General features: G+C 36.8%; 1 pseudogene; it reads left to right on the forward strand.

Moving 5' to 3' along the window:
* Positions 1-13,942: 13,942 nt before the first annotated feature.
* LOC145634555 (UDP-glycosyltransferase 90A1 pseudogene) lies at positions 13,943-15,609 on the forward strand (annotated as a pseudogene).
* The last annotated feature ends 4,382 nt before the right edge of the window (positions 15,610-19,991 follow it).

Consider the following 19,991-nt stretch of genomic DNA (forward strand, 5'->3'; position numbering starts at 1 on the left):
ATATTAGGAAGAATATAGGAAGCATCGTACTTTTAATCATACTTGATATTAAAGTTACCCTAGACATGATACTAGGAATTAAAAATAACAATCTAAGCATGATTCATAATATCAATAAATCAATTAAAGTACTTACTTGGATGCCTCGTACCTTTTTCTAATAACAAAATACGCACGTTAGTAACTTCAAGGAAAATAATAATCAAAGCAATTAAATTAAATAATTGAAATAGAGATTTGGGACCAAACCCTCAGAAATTAAAACCTTTCACGTCTAGGGCGAAGGCAACTTCGAATATGGCTAGGTGTTTCAAGATCTTGCGAATGCGGAATTTTGTATTAAAAAGAAAAGAAAGAAAAGAAAAGAATGCAATGCTAAAGAATGAAAGCTTGATGAAGAGAATTGATGAATGCTAATTAAAACTAATTGTTGATGAGAATTCGTGAATGAAGAAAGTTGATGATTGAAAACGGAGTTTATTAAAACTTAAGAATAAAGAGAATTGGTGAATGAAAACGGAGTTTTTGATACGATATTTATAGAAAAAATCATCCAAAAAAGATAATTTATCAAAACAGAGTCTGAATACCACAAAAACACCTTGGCGCCAGCCCTGGCTCATTGGCGCCAGGACCAGTGGCTAGCGTCAGGCGCCAATGCTGGCGCCTGGCGCTAATCCTGATTCCAGGCGCCAAGGCCTGGGGTTTGACGCCAAATCGGCTTTTAACGCGTTTTCGAAAATCTGATAATTTTACCGTACTGGAAGATAAAATAATATAATTTCAATCGAAAATGCTATTTGATCTAATTAAAACTCTAAAGAGTCCTAATTAAATTAAGAATGATAAAACCTTCTAGAATGTTCTAGAAGACTAAAACCATTCCTAATTGCATTAAGAATGCTAAATTATATTAGGCCCTCCCCTAGATCATAAGGCCGTACTTAAAGCTCAAACTGGGCCCAGTTTAGTAAATTGGCCATAAATTCCTCAATATTCATCGGAGTTGGGCTTATAATATATCGTTGGAAAGGTATTTGCAAGCCCCATCCAACTACACCACTATTGGACCCATATCATGGACCAACCAAACTGGATTGGCTGTTTTCTTAAAATAAAGTTTTCAAAAACAGGGAGAAGAGTAAAGAAATAAAACTTTCCGCAACACTAGACCTTTCCACACTTTCGTTTCATTCGATTATGATTCGACGTGAAAGGTACTCATCACCGTGTTTGGTTTTGGGGAGACACAAATGGGTGTCTACAACACCCAAGCTTACAACCTTATAAATGCATTGTGTGAACCTTGGCTTATTGTATGCTTATGTGATTACATGTCTATGTGTGACGTGTTCAAGATAGCTTTTTTCTTTCTTTTAACTGGGTTTAGGTTCCCAATTACGAAGTTATCCCTTCGTAATTTTGAGTCGCATTCGAGGGGTGGCATAAAAAAACCATAAAAAAAAATCAAAAAATACTAAATAAAAGAAAAAATGCTCAAATAAAAAAAATTGCACGAGCAGGTGGCACGCACAACTCATTGAGTTGCGCGACCACGTCCAACGCAAGAGCCAGGGATGCGCGCACCTTTCGCGCGCAACCTGGTTACTTGCGCGCGCCTATTGTTACAAACCTTTGTTATTCTTCGAAGAACAAATCGATTTTTTCAAGCAATATCTTTATCAAATAATTGTTTAAAGGTGGTGTTATCCATTCGAATACATGTTGAGTTTTTCTTCTTTTCTTCTTCTTTCATCTCCTAAACAAGCGTATCAATTTACTTATTCTTTCGAACTTCTTTTTGGGCCGATTTCCAAGCTTAGGAACGAAGACTCCCGAGCGCTCGCATTCTACGTTTACCATCAAACAATCCACTCCTTTCAAACCACCTTCCCTCGACAACTAATTCTAGTCCAACAACAATCTCAACCATAGAGCAACTTCAAGAAGAGATTGCTCGTTTGAGAGAAGAAAAGGCTCAAGAGGCCGAGGAGATAAGAATTAAGAAACTTGAAAAGGCTTAAAAGAAAAATGCCGAAACTTTAGCCTTGCACCCAAAGATGGAAAAACTATCCATCAAAGAAAATTCGTTGGAGAAGCTTGTTCTTCGTTCTACAATGGGGAACAAGTACTTCGACGCAGAAAAGTTTACTCCTCCTACAGGACTTACTTTACCAGAAAAGTTCGTAGCTACGGACTTGCCAATATTCAAGGTGACCAATAATCACAAAACCATTTAATGTGTTTTATTGACACAATGGCCTTAAAGAGAGTTGATCCTAAGCTTTATGCTTGGACTTTCCCTATATCTCTAGACCTAACCGCAAAAGAGTGGTACTATGGGCTAGCTCCAAAATTCAAAACAACATGGGAAGATGTAGTCTCGGGTTTCATTACCCAATATGAGATTAACGTAGAGTTCAAATCGACTCTACGTGAACTTAAAATGATTAAGCAAGGCGACGATGAAGGTTTCCTTGCTTTCTATGGTAGATGGCAAGAAAAGGCGGCTCACCTTGTCCAAAGACACCTGAACTCGAGTTAGTATAAAAGTTCATTGACAATTGTCATGAAAAGTACAACAAACATCTACGATACCTTGGTTTAGACACTTTTCAAAAGGTCTATTCTATGGCTACTAGGATTGAAGATGATCTTGCTAAAGAAAAAGCAAATAAGCCTCATCATCATCAACCTAAGAATAACTACAAAAAGGGGAATGATAACACTTCATCCTCTATTGATGTATTTACAACTTCTACGCAATATAATAGCACGACTCAATATCACAATAATGATCCTCGAAGAAGATGGACAAAAGAAAGAAAATTTACACAATTCCCTTTGAGTTACAAAGAGTTGGTAGAAAAATTAAGCGAAAAAGGTTTACTTGCACCAACAAGGCCAATACCACCCACTCCTCCAGAAAGAAGATACGCCCGATGGGATGGCAATGCTTATTGTGCTTATCATAGAGGTGTTGGGCATGATACTGAACATTGCTATGTCCTATAGCACAAGGTGCAAGATCTAGTAGACGATGGGAGAATTCCCACGCTTAAGCCCAACAATAATGTATCCCCATTAGGGGAATTTCACATTGATGAGGAACATATGGGAAGTGATACGTTCAATCCTTTGTACTATATCACACCTATAGGGAAGCCTCTAAACACAACACTCATAGGGGCAACTAATGAAGTGTGTGGATTATGGAATGACGACTTTCAAGACTTATATGTCTATAAGTACGTCGCCGTCCCACCTCTACATTGTCTACAAAATGAGACAAGTGGAGTGCTTGATTGGGATCATTTCTTGGGGAAATCAAAAGATTTATCAAATCTCTCCTTGGATGAACAATGGCATCAAGCACAACTCATGGAACATCTTGAAATGGAGGCACACTCAAAGCCTCTAGAAGAAAGTTGGTTCACGAGTCCTACAACTAACCCAAATAAGATAGATCATCTAACTCGTTTGGGCGAGTTTATCAAGCACCACCAAATGGATCCTCGACCACTCAAAATCAAACTCAAGGTCAAGTTCAAAATTCAATACCACCTCCACTTGAGGTGGAAGATCCATTGGTTAAACAACTTCGCCAATCCAAGGCGAATGTTAGCATTTGGGAACTCCTAAGTACTTCTAAAGAACATAGTAATTCTCTTATGAATGCTCTAACGGCTTTGTCTGTAAGTACAGACACAACTCCCAAGGATATCGCTAGCTAGCTTAATAGCGAGAAATCCGACAAATCAATCATTTTTACTAGTGATGATTTGCCTTCAAAAGACACTACCCACAACAATGCATTATACTTAGCTATGATGGGGTGCAAGGGATGCAACATCCCTCTTACTTTGGTGGACAATGGGTCAGCTGTAAATGTGTGCCCATTACGAACTGCAAAATATCTAGGCCTTCATCTAGAAAAAGACTTCCAATCAACAACACAAAGCATTAGGGCCTCTGACAACTCGAGGAGAGCGGTGTGTGGAACTGTTAATCTACCAATTACCAAAGGCTCAATTCAAAATGCGGTTGAATTTCATGTCATTGACATTAAACCTACATTTAATCTTCTTCTTAGACGTCCTTGGATACATGAGCTTAGTGCAATACCATCCTCACTTCATCAAATGCTTAGGTTGAACTATCCAGGTCTTCCTATGACTATACATGCGTCTCCTCTCAAAATAGCAATAATCGATCAATCACTTCTAGAAATAAGCCATGATAATGATGAAGACGACAAGTGGGGATTCTTCGCGGAGCTAATCTGCACACTAGAAATGGAGGAAAGCCTTGAATGAAGAATCATTCAAACTTTATCTAAAAGGAATGGTGTCCTTCGAACAAGTGTACTATTCCGTTAGTGGGTTCAGAATTATTAGAAAGCTAATATATTCAGTAAGGTCAAGTGATCGGAATGCCTGGGTGGAGGTCGCTTTCGATCAGTAATATTAATGCATAATTAATATTACAGCTTAATCTTGACTGAACCCTTCGGGTCACACCCAAGCACCTAACGAACCGAAGCGACGAATTAATTAGGAATTAATTAATAAGTCGACTGAGTAATTACTATTTAGACGTCGGGTATTTGAGCTTAGAGCGTCAAAACCGAACGTCGTAAGTCGAGTCAAAAAATAGTAAAAGACGAGACATGAAAATAATAATAAATCAACAAAGACCAAAATACCCCTAGCATCGGAATGCCCCGAGCAAACCGAGTGCTAGGGGCATATGACCTAGCATGGTGGCTAGCATGCGCACCAAGCCAAGCCTAGGCTGGCTGGTGCGTGCTAGTGCACCAATGCTAGCATCGCAAGGCTATCCGCGCCAACCGCAATAGTTAGCAGCAGCATGGCTGGGCCAATGCGTGCTGCCTAGAACTGCTGGGCCAAGGCCCAAGGCCAGCAGCAGCCCGCATCCTTGGTGCGTGGCTCGCTGGCTGAGAGCGCAAGCAGCCTGCACAAGCATGCTGGGCTTGCTGGTTGGCAGCGCTAGCAGCCTGCACGCTTGTGCTGGGCCTGCTGGGCGTGGCAGCCACGAATAAGGCAGCCCATCTTGGATGCCTTGATGCCCAAGGGTGGGTGCCATGTAACGCACGGTGAGAGGTGTGTGAGGTGTTGTGTTGGCCGGTTTTGGGAGAGGGAGTGGGGAACAAGTTTGGTCCCCCCTCCTCCAAATGGTCCTCACCTAACCTCTCACATGAGCTTGCCACTTGTTGATTTATTACTAGTTTGATTATTAATTTTATTTTAGCTTTAAAATAAAATGGGAAAATCAAATTCTCCCACATTGATGGGAGAGCTTTTCACTCTCTAGCTTTTTCCTATAAATACCCAAGTTGGGGTATTGGAAAAAGCACTTGAGTAAGAGTTGAAAAAGGCATCACCATTGTGAAAACCTTTGAACTCATTAATTACTCGGGTTTTGGTCGGGCCTTACTAACCCCAAGGCATTGGACCGTTTACGATGGTCGAGTTGTGGGTGGACTATCGTTGGAGGCCGTCGTTATTTCGAGGCTTGCTTTCGAAGTAAGAGCCCCTTCTGGTCGGGCGAAGCACGCTCCAAAGGTAATCGTTTTATCTTAATCTTGTGATTAATTTAATTATGTTTATGGTTTTATTTAGGCAAAATTGGCCTCAACTCTCTGAACTTTGACTTGGGTGCACTCAGCACCCTGAACTAAGAAAAATAGCCAAAACACCATGAAGTATTAGCATGGGTGCACTTAGCACCTTACAAGAAATTTTCCGGCCAAAAGTGGCCGGATTCCGGCGACTTTTTTTTTTTTTAATAAAAAATGTTTTTTTTTTAATAAAAAATGTTATTATTATTATTATTATTATTATTATTATTATTATTATTATTATTATTATTATTATTATTACGAAAATACCTCGATTTGCCATAATGGGTCCAAATTTAGCTCAGATTTTGCAAAAAAAACGAAAATACCTCGTTTTGCGTGTCGAGAAATATCTAAGTAGCTAAAACACGCAAATCGAGATATTTTTTGACACGTAAAACGAGGTATTTCTATTATTTTTTTGCGAATTCCGAGCTTAATTTGGACCCATTAAGGGTAAAAATGACCCCCGAAACCTTACCCGAACAATTTCCGTCATAAAAAATAACAATACGCGAATCAAGATATTCCTCGACACGCAAAACGAGGTATTTCCATTACTTTTTTTTAAATTCCGAGCTTAATTTGGACCCATAAAGGGTGAAAATGACCCCCGAAACCTTACCCGAACAATTTTCGTAAAAAAATAAATAACAACACGCAAATCGAGGTATTTTTGTAATAATAATAATAATAACAATAAAAATATTAAATAATAATGATGATGATGATGATGATGATGATGATGATGATGATGATGATGATGATGATGATGATAATAATAATAATAATAATAATAATAATAATAATAATAATAATAATAATAATAATAATAATAATAATAATAATAATAATAAGAAAATAATAAAAACATATTTTTATTAAAAAAGAAAAGTCGCCGGAATCCGGCCTCTTTTGGCCGGAAAATTTCTTGTATGGTGCTAAGTGCACCCATGCCAATACTTCAGGGTGTTTTGGCTATTTTTCTTAGTTCAAGGTGCTGAGTGCACCCAAGCCAAAGTTCAGAGTGTTGAGGCCAATTTTGCCTTTTATTTATTGCGAGTGCGGCCTTGTTTTTGGGTTTGTTTCCGCGGTGAGTCGGACTCACCAAACCCCAACAGTGGTATCGGAGCCTCGCTCGTTTACTTTTAAAATCATAATATTTTTCAAGGTGTTTTTATAGCTTAATTTTTCTGGTATTAAGTTGCTAATTAGATTAGTAGCTCGTTTTATCCATTTTAACCACGTATTAGAGCTAACTTCAGATCCCGAACCCAGATTTCAACTCAAAAATAGTGAATTTTTGGTGGAAAAGGCATTCTGGAAATGGTTTAACTCTTTCAGGACTCGGTTTTTAGCTAAAAAAGACCAGAAATGCATTTTTCGAGGGGTTTTTCGTTTTTACGAAAAATTTTAAGTCTTTCTAACCTTGAAAATTAATTGCATATTTATGGTGGTTATGTAATTTTATATACAATTTTAAACCTCTTTAGGCATGATTACTTAGTGGTAATTTGTGTTTGAAAGCTTGATTTTATTTTTCACATAATTGCAAACTAATTGCATTAAGTGTGAAATTGTTGTTCTTTGAGGCTTCCAAGTACTAAAGATTCAATCTTTAATTATGTTAAGTGATTGAAACTTTGAGTTACTAAATTCCATGAATTTTTGTTGAACTTTGTTGATTTAATCATTTTTTAGTTGATTGGAATCATAAAGTTTGAAACTTGTGATAGAAATTTGTTTATCTTCATATTGGAAGATATAATTTTTTTTTTTCAAGGATTCACAAGTATTAAAGTTGGAATCTTTATTGAACTTATGTTCATTTTTCCAACTCCCTTTTATTTTGTCAAAAACTCAAGATTAATTTAAATTAATTAAATTAATAGTGAGTAATTGTCCTCTTATTTTTGTTGCACCCAGTTAAACCAATTTTATTAAAGAATGGTTCTTGGAAATAATTTTGGTTACATGCGCTTGGATGATTTTTTATTTAAGTTAAACTTGTTTAAATTTTCAATTTTGCTCACGAAAATTAGTTCTAAAATTAATTTAGAATTAATAAATTGTCACGCAAAATTAGGGATTAAAATCCCGAGGCTATGGCACGCAAATCGTGGCAAAGCCTCCCTTGGCTAGCCGGGCTGCATAGCAGCCCGCATGTGGCTGCCAAGGGCATGCTCGATGTGTGCGGCCATGTGCGTGGGGTGTGCGAGTGTTTAGTGCGTGTATGTGCTTGGTGTTTTGGTGTAAAGGGGCAAGCAGCCGTGGCATCGTGTCTAGCACCTTGTAACCCGTAGCAAATGCTACTAGGGTGTACCTAGCTAATGCTACGTGGGATGGTGAAGGCACGTGCGCCAAGTCGTATAGGGCAGTTATTTTGTCGCGTCGCGACATATTTGCCGTGTCGCGGCAACCTCTGCCGTGTCACGGTGCCTCAAAACTAGGGTTTTATCTTTTTAGGGTTTCGTGTGTTCCCTCTACTCATTTTCTCTATAAATACCCCCCCTCCTTTCTACAATTCGGGGCACCAAAAATCATTCTCTCTTCCTCTCTTCTGCACCAAAAATCATTATCTCGTTCTCTCTCTCTCTCTCTCTCTCTCTCTCTCTCTCTAAGCCTTAAACTTATATCCCTAATTACATCATTCCTTCCTTAAGCACTTCAAGGAGTCCATAATTAACCCGAGGTTCCATCCTTAAACCGAGGCGTGAAAGCTATAATTAACTAAGGGTTTGGATCAAATCAACTTTACTTTTAATTTAATTTAATATAATTTCAATTTGATTTATATTTTATTGAAGTTACTAACAATTTATTCATGATGTAACAATTATAAGGAACGCGCTTAATGTGCACTACAAGAAAAATCTCTTTTCGTAGCGATTGTACATTCGCTACAATATGCAAGTATGTTTGTGAAATAATTAAGGATGTTGTATCATTTTTACAATCACCATGGTTTTCCCATATAAAATCGATACGGAAAACATAATAATACATATCCACACTATTTTTACACATTTATATAATTTTGAAAAATCGTATCATTTACAATCGCCACTAAATCCTAAAAATCGATACAAAAGGCCTTTTCAACACTAGATATATAAATATTGTTTGACAAAGAATACATAAAATATGTCATAGCTTATTGGTGAAACATTTAATATAAGAGTTTAAGGTTGCATGTTCGAATCTTGTAAAGATCATACGCATGTTTTTTTTTTTTTTTTGAAGAAACTGAGTTAAACATTTATAGCGATTGTAATCGCTACAATAATCACCACGATTGGATGTAGTTTTTCGTATCGATTATTAAGGCCTACCCCAGCGATATTGAAAACCACTACTAAAGGCTAAGGCAACGAGCTGAGGGATATTGTATTGAATGACCATTCGTTGGGAAAGCTTTTTGTTGCAATTACAATCGATACTAAAGGTTAAAATAATCGCTACGAAAATGTTATTTTCTTGTAGTGGTGAGTAATTAATTAATTTAATTACTTATTTTTATTATATTGTTAGTATCATGATTATATTTATTATATTTGATTTGACTAACAATTAATTGTTAAATTGCTTCCAATATTAATGTTTATTATATTATATATTTATTGATCACCATATTGCATGTTTAAAGGGAATATGTAATTGAAAATCACGCCTTATAAGATAATTTGGACAACCGGCTTAGGTTCCTTTCTAATCTTGTTATTTAATCAAGTGATTAAGATATTTTAGAATTATATGGTGCATTAATATTCAACCAATTTAGCTTAATGATAGTTTGGAGCAAATTGAATATTTTGTTTGCATGCCTTTGAGATTGCAAGAATCACTTTTCACTATAAGAATCGAGTAAAGGCCAATACGGGCGAATGTGACTCCATGACTTACTTCGTACCATCATCCTCGATCCTCCTTTCGTGGTTCCGAACCATATGGAGCTAGTAATCTCATGGATTATGAATGGGGTGTAACCTTTACGGGTCAATCATTGTTGCCTTTCGTTGTCCCTTAATCATGGTTGCCTTAAATGATCCGTGAACGGTTTACAAGTTCCTTAAAAACTTGTTGGCAGCTCCCTACTTTATTTGTCCCTAATCTATTTAAATATAATTATTAATCCTACTATTAGGGACAAGGAAAGTAGAGAGCCGCCAACAAGTTTTTAAGAAACTTGTAAACCGTTCACGGATCATAAAAGGCAACCCCGATAAAGGGACAACGAAAGGCAACAACAAATGACCCGTGAAGGTTACACCCCATTCATAATCCATGAGATTACTAAGTTCATATGGTTCGGAACCACAAAAGGAGGATAGGGGATGATGGTACGAAGTGAGTTATGGAGTCACATTCGCCCGTATTGGCCTTTACTCAATCCTTATATTGAAAAGTATGTTAACGCACACATAATTCTATAAATTTGTGATCACTCTATTGCATTTTGTTTTGGTGGTTCAGTTGGTGACTAATAGACAGAATTTGTGGAGATTTGAGCTTGGTGGAATTTATGTTGTTGCTGGTGCGGTTGTCGGAAGCTTGTTGCATTACGTGAGAGAAAAGGTGGTTGTTGATGGTGGTCGATCTACTACATTGTTGTTGTAAATTGATGGGTTTCCGGCTGACAAGGGTGGGGTAAGGTTTTCGACGTTTTCCAACGGCGGGGAAGGGGGTGGGGCGTTTCCCAGCAGAAGGAAGGGGAGGAGGTGGGAGTGTTTCCCAGTGAGGAAAGGGGGAGGTGGTGGTGGTTTTATTTATTTTATTATTTATTTCCAAAATTGTTGATTTTTTTATTTTTTTTTAAAAAAAAAAAAACCAACAAAATGTTGACACGTAGCATATGACCTGCTGTTGCAGGTTTAGTAACCTGTAAGGCCTGGTAGAAGTCAATAACCCCTAAAGTTGGGATTATTCAGGTATAAGCTATAGTTGGGATTAGTAAAAGTAAATGGCCCAAAGTTGGATTAATAATACCAAATTTTCCTTTCCTAAATTGTATTTTAATAAAGGTAAATGGGTATTTCAAAAGGAGAAATTTTCCGGGATATTACCTATAAGGTCAAAGTCACAATGCAAGCTAAACACATTTGATTTTGTTGGTATGTTTATAGAATAATATATGGTTTGTCACTTATCATGGGAGGATACAATTAACATCAAGGCTATACACCCATACGCTTGCATAGTTGCATACCCTGATCAGATTTTATATACTTCTTTCGTTTTTATTTAATTGTATCACTCTTATGATTGCGGACTCCTAGTTAATTTTTGGAGTGAAAGAGATTGAAGAGAGATAAAGGGAATTTATTTATTAAAAGGGAAAGTGTTATATTTAGAATGTGATGTATCTAATAAAAATGAAGGAAGTAATATGAATTTGAAGGGAAGTATAAGTAAATGAGATAGTGCAGTTTTGTGGTAAATTAGTGTCATAAGAGTGATTTATGGGTGTCTTGTATTCTTAACTTCGAATCTAGTTAACCCATTTTGTCATTTTAGACTCTTTTTATTTATTTATTTATTCTCTTCTTTAGTTATTTCCTTATTTATGATATTGATAGTCAATGTTTTCCAACCATTTCTATCACGTTCTTTAACGTTTTTTTTTGCCTTTGTCGGCTGTTCCTATTATTTGTAGATTGATCATTTTTTTTTAATTGAAAAAAATGGACAATTACTGTTTTCAATTAAAAAACTACAATGTGCGTGGAAAGTAGCTTGGTCAAAGAGTATAGGATAATGAAATCGGTATTGTTTACAGAGAACTACATTTTTTTATACTACCTCTGTTAACTATTATTTGCAACAAAGAAATATTTTATATCTCACAAATAATACCCTTTTGTTGCAAATAATAGTTAACGGAGGTAGTACATTTGCATAATTTTAAGTGACATATATTTGAGAGGACATAATAATTTTGACCATTAATGTATCTAATTATATATTAAGAAATTTTTTTTAAAGTATAATTTAATTTTTCAAAGGTAAGATACCGGGGGACGTCACATGTGGGCATGGGCGGAGCTACATGGGGGGCTGGCAGGTGCCTGGCCCCCATAGCCTATTCCCGCGGCCTTTAAAATTTCTATTTGGCCCATGTAAACTTTTACAATATATACAAATTAACTAACTCATTTGTTAATGATATTTCCTTGGCTTAGTAGTTAACATATATCCTTGTGTCAAGTATGTTTGGTCCGAGCCTCTCAGGTTCGACTCCCTTCAACAGTAATTTTTGGTTTAATTTTTTAGGCCAATGATTTAATCAAATAGTAAAAATAAAAATAAAAAAGCCTCTTTCCTCACACTCAAAGTAACGAGTTTTTCTTTGGGTTTTTCTCACGCTTAAATTTGCTCTTTTGCTCTTCCAATATTGTCTTTTTTTCCTCTTCAATGTTTTTTTTAATGGTCTTTCCTCTATCAAAAAAAATAAAATGCATTGTAGTATTCTACTAAAATTATCAAAATATTATCACACCAACCCATACATTGATCAATGAGGATTGTTTTGAATGGTAAGTAATTATCACCGGTAATTAATAATATAAATAGTTTTGAGTCCGAGCCTAACCGAATGTAAAAAGTCTTCATTGGGAGATTACAAAACAGGTATTTAACTGGGGTCGAATCTGGAACTAAACTATACATAATTCGGCCCTCGTAAGTTTCAAATCCTGGCTTCGCCCCTGCTTGTGGGGGAGATGGAGGGACCTAACCGTCTACATGATCCTCAAATAATTTAAGTTACACATTGTAACTAATTCAATGATAGAATAATATTACATAATAATATTTAGGAAATTTTGACTTTTGCCACCTTCAAATAACCACTTAATTGAAGTTACCACCTTCAAAAAAAATTTAGTTTACCACCACATAAAAACAAAAAATAAATCGTTTTACCACCTAATCCTAACTCCGATGACGGAAACTGACTGGGGGGGCCCACAATAACGGCTACTTTTGGAAAATTTCCCCAATTTTTCTCGATTTCCTTTTTCTTTTTCAACCCACCTTCTTCCTTTCTACAAAATCAAGGTGTAATTGAGCTTGTTTTATGTGATTTTCTTCCCAAATCCTTAAATTTGATGGATCCTTAACTATCGTACATCAAATTCGTCCAAATTTGTGGTCTTAGAGTCAAGTCAGCTGTTCTACAAGAAATAAGAAGAAGGTACGCAAATTCCATGATGTATTTTGTAATTTTTTGCAATTCTTGTCGTGATTATGTTCCAATTGTTTAGCGTAATTGAAATTGCACATATGACTTATTAATTGAACCTCAAATTCAGAGGAAAAAAAAATTAGGGTTCTTGGTAGTCAAAATTAAATTGGGGTTTTTTTGAAATTGCAATTGGATAGTAAAATTAGTCTTAGGATATGATAATTGTGTTAAAATTAAACTAATTTCAATGTTGTTCGTTGTTAATGAATTTCCAAAAGGAAATGTCTTAGAAAATGATAATTGTGTTGCGATTTTGTGATTCCACCTCGTCTTCGACTACCAAGTTTGAAAAATTAAAGGATGCAGTAGATTTAGGGTTTACTTTTACATAGTGATGAAAATTCAGAGGAGAGAGAAGAAATTTAAGAGGAAGAAGGTGAGAAGATGATAGAAATTGAATAGGGAAGGTAAGAAAAGGAAGAGAGAGAGGGAAATCGAGTTTGGGACATTAAATTTGGAGAGAAATGACAGAGTGTGGGTCCCACAGTCAGTTTCCGTCATCGGAGTTAGAATTAGATGGTAAAACGATTTTTTTTATGTGGTGGTAAAGTTAATCCTTTTTTTTTTTTTTTGAGGTTGTAAATTTAATTAAGTGGTTATTTGAATGTAATAAAAGTCAAAATTACCTAATATTTACTATTCAACAAAAAAAAAATCAAAAACATTATGTGAATAATGCAGAAGTGAAATGATTCAAATATTAAAAAATAGAAAAAGTATAAATTTTTTCTTTTTTCGTACAACTACGAGGAGTTCCCATCGCATTTGGTGAGTGGACTAATCTCTCCCATGAATTTGTATGGGTACCTCGATGGGCAGCATCCCTCCCAGTGGGAATAGAGGGAGTATATATATATATATATATATATATATATATATATATATATATATATATATATATAATTGTACATACATTATTATGGGTAAGTCATTGACAGTTGTACTCATTGAGGCCTAATTAATGCTGTTATAAATGAATCAGTTACCAAATTACATATCCTGCACTCCATAAATATGATAGTTCTAAGAAACAATTCTACAAAAAAGAAACATTCAGAATGACAACTCCTCAACATTTACACATTGCGTTATTCCCCTTCATGTCAAAAGGCCACACCATTCCTCTTCTAGACTTAACAAAAGTCATACACAACCATCGACCCAAAGCCACCTTCACCCTCTTCACCACCCCGGCTAACGAGCCCTTCATCTCCGCCTCGCTTTCGACACTCCCTCCTAACACCGTCACCATTATCTCCCTTCCGTTTTCATTCACCAACAATCACATTCCAATGGGAGTCGAGAGTACTGATCGACTCCCGTCGATGTCCTTCTTTCATTCATTTGCTCTTACAACTGAAACAATCCAACCTCACTTCGAAAGCGCCCTTGAAAATATAAAAAAACAAGGCAACCCCATTAGTTTCTTAATTTCTGATGGTTTTCTCTACTGGACTCAACCATCAGCTGCTAGGTTTAACATCCGTAGGTTAGTCTGTTTTGGTATGAATATGTATGCTTATGCTCTATCAAGGTCGGTGTTGGTTAACGAGCTATTTTCGGGGGTCGAGTCCAAGGATGAAGAGATCCAAATACCAGAGTTTCCTTTGATTAAGGTACGAATAGATGATTTCGATAGCTCTTTTCATGAAAAGTTTGATACTCAAGAACCAAAGTTCGATTTTAATTTCAAGTTTCTTAATTCCATTATGATGAGTTGTGGTGTTATTATGAATAGTTTTAGTGAGCTTGAACAACCGTTTGTGGAATACATGAACTCAATCTCTAATGAGCCTAAATCATGGTGTGTTGGCCCGTTTTGCTTGGCTGATAAGCCAACAACGTTAGAAAGTCCGGAGATGCCTGAATGGATGAAATGGTTGGATAAAAAGTGGGATGAAGGAAAGCAAGTTATGTACATTGCGTTCGGCTCACAAGCTGAGATAAGTAATGAACAACTGAAGGAAATTTTAACCGGGCTCGAAAAATCGGAAGCATGTTTCCTATGGGCTTTAAGGATAAAACCTAGCCAAGAAGAAATTATGGAAGGGTTTGAGGAGAGAATTAAAGAAAGAGGGTTGGTTGTAAGAGGATGGGTAGAGCAAAGGGATATACTTGAACATAAGAGTGTACAAGGGTTTCTGAGTCATTGTGGGTGGAACTCGGCAATAGAGAGCATTTGTGCAGGTGTACCGATCTTGGCTTGGCCTATGATGGCGGATCAACATTTGAATGCGAAGATGGTGGCTGAGGAGATCGAGGTGGGAGTAAGAGTTGAGACCATTGATGGGTCACCAAGAGGGTTTGTTAAGTGGGATGGTTTGAGTAAAATGGTGAAAGAGTTGATGGAAGGTGATATGGGAAAGAATGTAAGGAAAAAGGTAAAGGAGTTAAGTGAGGTTGCTAGGAAATCGGTTGAAGAGGGAGGATCATCTTGGTGTAATATGGAATTGTTATTGAATGAGTTAGAGATGGAGCAAATCAAAAAGGAGTGCCCTATTACAGTCTAAGTTGTTGTAATTGTTTAGGGACCATTTGATTTACAAAGAGAAAAAGATAGGGACCTAAGTGAAAAGGAAAGAAAAATAGTTCATTTATTATCGTTGTGCTTTTCTATTTTTTGTTTTTGAAAATTATATATATGAAATATATATATTTTTTTTCTTTTTTTGCTTTTTATTTTTGGTTATTTTATTTTCAAAACATCAAAAATCTGAAAATAAAAAACGATGTGAAACAAGACCATAATTATTTGTTGTTTGGATTGATATATGTACAAGAAGCTAAATCAAGAAGTGGAAATTATATTTACAATTTTGAAAACAGATTTGAGCGATTTTCGTAAATAATGCTAAAATAAAAAATAATTCCGTATATATGTCAGTTTTAAAACTATTTTTCGTAATACCGTACACGTAGGATTAGTGTAGGGTTGTAAAATCCGAGGCTATAAACCGCTAATGTCATTAGCGGTTTATACTTAAAATACTCAGTAACTTATTAAGCTTAATGTTTAGGTTCCTCAAATAGAACCGCTAATGGTATTAGAGGTTCTTCAAATAGAACCGCTAATACCATTAGAGATTCTATTTAATGATTTCTTTCAAAAAAAAAAAAGGTTCTATTTAAAGATCCTCCAACCATTACAGGTTCTTCAAATAGAACCGCTAATGGTATTAGAGGTTCTTCAAATAGAACCGCTAATACCATTAGAGATTCTATTTAAAGAACCTCTAAACATTACAGGTTCTTCAAATAGAACCGCTGAAGAACCTCGATCTAATACCATTAGCGGTTCTAATTTGTGTAGAACCGCAATCTTTATTAACGGTTTATTAATAGCCAAAAAAACGAACCAAAAATTCGAGCCTACGTAGACGGTATGGTAGGAAATATTTTTTAAAACAATGTACACACGGAATTATTTTTTATTTTAGCATTATTTACGAAAGTCGCTACAAAAATAGGGTTGAGAAAAAGAAAACTACGACAATTAATGCACCAGTAATCCAGCAACACACATTTAACATCCTCGATCTTACCACAACTATACTTCAACCACCATTATCCCATTTGGGACACCAACATCGAGTATCGACCATCATCGATCTCCATCTTAATGTTTCTAGTGACTTAATTGCATATTTTCTTATTTTATTAGATGTAGTTTCTAGGTGAGTGAGGGAGGGTTTTATATGTAATATATAGCGACTTAATTGCTTATTTTCTTTTTTTATGAATCAATAGTCATGATACATTTGATCTTGCTGGTACTTTTTTTTTTTTTTTTGACAGTTGCTGGTACTTAAGAATAACAAATTGTTCCAATTAATTGTACATTGTATGCTGGAACTATAGATGCTTATCATAAACTTGTGTTGACAATTTCTCTATTTTTGCGGCATGTGAACGTAAAATCAATCTATCCATGTCCTTTTTTATTTATAGAAGCTACCATTTTCGTTGTTAACTAGGGGTTTCCGACCCGCACAATCAGTGGCGGATCTAGGATTTTCAAACTGGCGAGTCATCATCAATAATTGATCACTTATTTCAATCTAAAAATTATATATATATAAAAAATATATTTCATCAAAATGATTTCTGTTTCTGGAAACAGAATGCTCCTGGGAGTCTTAGGGTAATAAGGGTAATCAAGATGTCCTAGAGCTATGTTCAATGATTGTCCGAATGTCCCTCAGCTATGCCTTGCTGTCCGAGAAAGAAGGTTAACTGCCCCGGGGGTGTGACCCGGGAAAGCCCCTCCGATGCTTAAGTCAGCGAATGTACTTTCTAGAGAGAGAAAGTAGAGAGAGAAGATTAGAGGATTAGGAAAAAGTTACCATCATCAATGATTGGAGAGCTATTTATAGATGTACTTTCAGGTGACAAGAGTTGTACTTAATTGGACAGATTAGGGGTAAATCTGTACTTTGCTCTGACTAATGATGGGCTGGATCATAGAGGGGTATTTTCGTAATTCCAGGTCACTGGGCTTAGGACAATGGACTGGGACCAAACATTTAGCCCCACGCGTGATGTGGGAACGAGATCGCATGAAGTTCGGATATCACGCGGAATAGAGATGAGAGAAGTTGTCACATATGCTGAAGTAAATCCCGAGGCATACCCGAGGGCTAAAACGAGCCCCAAGGGCATATGAGGGCTAAAAATGAGCCCCAAGCGAATTGCAAGGGTGAAAACCAGCCCCAAGCAATGCATTGTAGGTACTTTAAATCAGATGAATGAGCAGTTTTGGAGAGCTAAATCTGATGATGGCTTAAGGATAACTAATGATTTTTCCCGGCTGAGAGGGTGCAGTCCATGCCGAGGGGATTACCTCGGTTGCTTCCCCGAGCCCAGGTGAGGACGGTGCGAGTGAGAGAGATAAGCCGGAGAGAGGGAGTGATGTGAGGGAGAAAAACGGGTGAGAATTGAGGGAGATTTGCGGGGCCGAGAGCTTGTCATCCTAGGTGCCGAAAGGGTAGAGTGAGGCCGAGGGGGTCGGTGCGCGAGAAGCCGAGTGACCCCTAGCTCTCGGCATCTCTTATGTTTGAGAGTGAGACGACTGAGGAGGTTTTCGCGCGACAAGCCGAGGGGGAGAGGAGATGCCATAAGGGTATCCTAGCCTTGCCGAGGGGTTTAACTCGGGGGTTTTTTTTTAATTTGAGTGAGGTGAGAGAGGTTTCTCGGGTTTTTGTGAGGTTAACATGAAGGGAGAGTGTTGAGGGCGAGCCGAAAGGGTTGATGGGCAGTGCCAAGAGGTTTTACTTCGCGTTTTTAAGTTTTTCCCCTTAGGAACCTGTGAGTCGGGGCAATGCCGGAGAGAGAGAGTTTTTTGTGAGGTTTTACTTCGGCTTAGCTGGGTGTTACCCCGGGGTGAGGCAATATTGAGAGTGCTACCCCGGGGTGAGGGAGCAATATTGAGTGAGAGGGAGAGCTATACCCCGGGGTGAGGGAGTATTGAGTGAGAGGGAGAGCTATACCCCGGGGTGAGGGGGCTATACCCCGGGGTGAGGGAGTATTGAGTGAGAGTGGGAAGAAGGTGTAACACCCCAATAATTCTCTCTTTAAACTTGTGAGGACCCTGAACAACATTCAAGAGAATTACTGGCGTGCTACCGCCACGTGTTCAAACGTTAAGGCTTTATCAGAAAATAGCAGCAGAAAAACTAAATCAGTTATAAATAAGTTTCAAAACCAACTAATGAAACCAAATTAAGTCATACAACTTGGAACCATTAAGACTCTTATTCAAAACCCAATAAAAGTAGTAAGTGATTAATTCCAGTGTTCGAATAAATTCAAACCCAAAAGAATTAGTGTCAAATAAAATCGAATTAAAATAAATTCAAACTTGCAAAAGAAATAAAATGCAAACAATCAACTCTCTACTCAAGATCCCACAACCCTGATGAATGCTGCATGTGTAAGAACCTGTGGTAATTCTGCTCCCCAATATTACAAGTGTAAAAATTGGATCGTCACAGGGTCATTGAAAGGCGAAGGCCATGACCAAAGAAAGACACACAAAGCACGCAATCAGCAAAGCTGAGTACATACAAGCTGCAAAATAAATTAAGAAATCCATAACATGCTACTAATAATCAATCATCATGCATCATTAAATTATAGACTCAACACACGACTCAACTATTTATATTATCAAGACTCCATTAATTAATAATAGGTAAATCATTATTTTTATTCATTGGATTACGCAATAGACAAGGTTGTCCAACCCATGCTCCATTTGGAACATCAATAAAAGAAAAACCCCATGCCTCCTTTCGGAAACATCAATAAACATCCAACGACCACGGGCGCGACTCCGTGACCGTAGTTAGTATGAGATCTCACCTAACTCCTAGTTTTGAAAAATATTTGAAATAAGAGACTCGTAGATCAGACGGCCTCGAGAAAAGTACACGGCTAATACCCCATGTACCCCAACCCCTGATTGTCATTACTCCAGAAGTGCACCAATCCAGAGTTTTATTGCTCATCCATCTTGCACTTTACGTGATTTACAGGTTTAGACTTGGTGATGACTCATATGCATAACAATACAATCAATCCAATATCAATTCAATCAAGTAAAACAACTTTTCAATTTCAATTCTTGATTTATTAGTGGCAAGCAACATTTATTATTTATTCCTTTACTACCTCGGTGTATAAACACCTTGAGTGCATAAGGCACCCCAAAACCTTAACCTCGTCTTAGAAGACTTAAATTCTTCCTTTACTCATCCTGCTTGCATAATCATGAATGAGTAATAAATTAATCATTACACCAATAATATACCTTTGCCTCTAAGCGCACCTTGCATAATTAGAGCACAAATAATACTTGCAATATAAAATAGTGCACGTTATACGAAATTCACAATGTATAACCAAACAATTTAACTCAGTCATCCCTATACATGATACTAAGTTCTCGATCCGTCGTCCTTAAACATGCACCTAAAAGAAAGGTTTCGTAACTTGTACGTACCTTGAGCAAACGAATTGGTATGCCACTTTACTAACTAGAAATCACCTTCAATAAACTCCTCTCCTAAGCCAAATAATAACATCTCAATCAATACCCAATCAATCAAA

Source organism: Chenopodium album, chromosome 6 (assembly GCF_948465745.1).
Source record: "Chenopodium album chromosome 6, dcCheAlbu1.1, whole genome shotgun sequence".
In the NCBI taxonomy this organism is placed as follows: Eukaryota; Viridiplantae; Streptophyta; class Magnoliopsida; order Caryophyllales; family Amaranthaceae; genus Chenopodium; species Chenopodium album.